The sequence below is a fragment of the Loxodonta africana genome, chromosome 6, assembly GCF_030014295.1.
Source record: "Loxodonta africana isolate mLoxAfr1 chromosome 6, mLoxAfr1.hap2, whole genome shotgun sequence".
Taxonomy (NCBI): Eukaryota; Metazoa; Chordata; class Mammalia; order Proboscidea; family Elephantidae; genus Loxodonta; species Loxodonta africana.
The window spans coordinates 127,103,384-127,104,002 of NC_087347.1; positions in this window are offsets into that span (position 1 = coordinate 127,103,384).

The window sequence follows — 619 nt, forward strand, 5'->3', positions numbered from 1 at the left end:
ATACCAGTATATCTAATAAAGCTCTTGGCACCCACCTCACCCCTGTCTCAAGAATTGGCTATTTGTGGCAGGCAGCTCTAACTCACGAAATTGCGGTAATATATATGCCAGGCAATGGGCTAAGTGGTTTTCAGTTTATCTTACTTAATCTTCACAGCAACCCTATAAAGCAGCCACTGTTGTTTACCACTGTTTTGCAAATAAGGAAACTGAGCCACCTGGGAGTGAAGCCCCTTGACCTAAAATCAAAAGGTACCAGAGCCAAGATTTGAACCCAGGCAGATGGTCTCCAGGACCCTTCTGTTATACTGCCACCTGAAACTTTATTGGCTTTTTCCCACTGCCAGGCCATTTCATACATTTCCCTTCAATCCAATTAACAACCTCCCCATAAACACTATACACTTGCTGATGGCTTCTAGCTTCTGAGTACCAGTGCTACTTGCCAGCTTCCGACACCTTGTCCCACCCTTAAGATTTAGGAGGGCAAAGAGAATGGCTGATAAAAGTTGCTTAGGTGATAAGAAAAGCAAAGGAAATTGCCTGGCATAAGCAGAACATACGCCAATAATCACTGGGATGCAAGTCGGCCTCACCAGGCCCAGAAGAGTGAAATAGA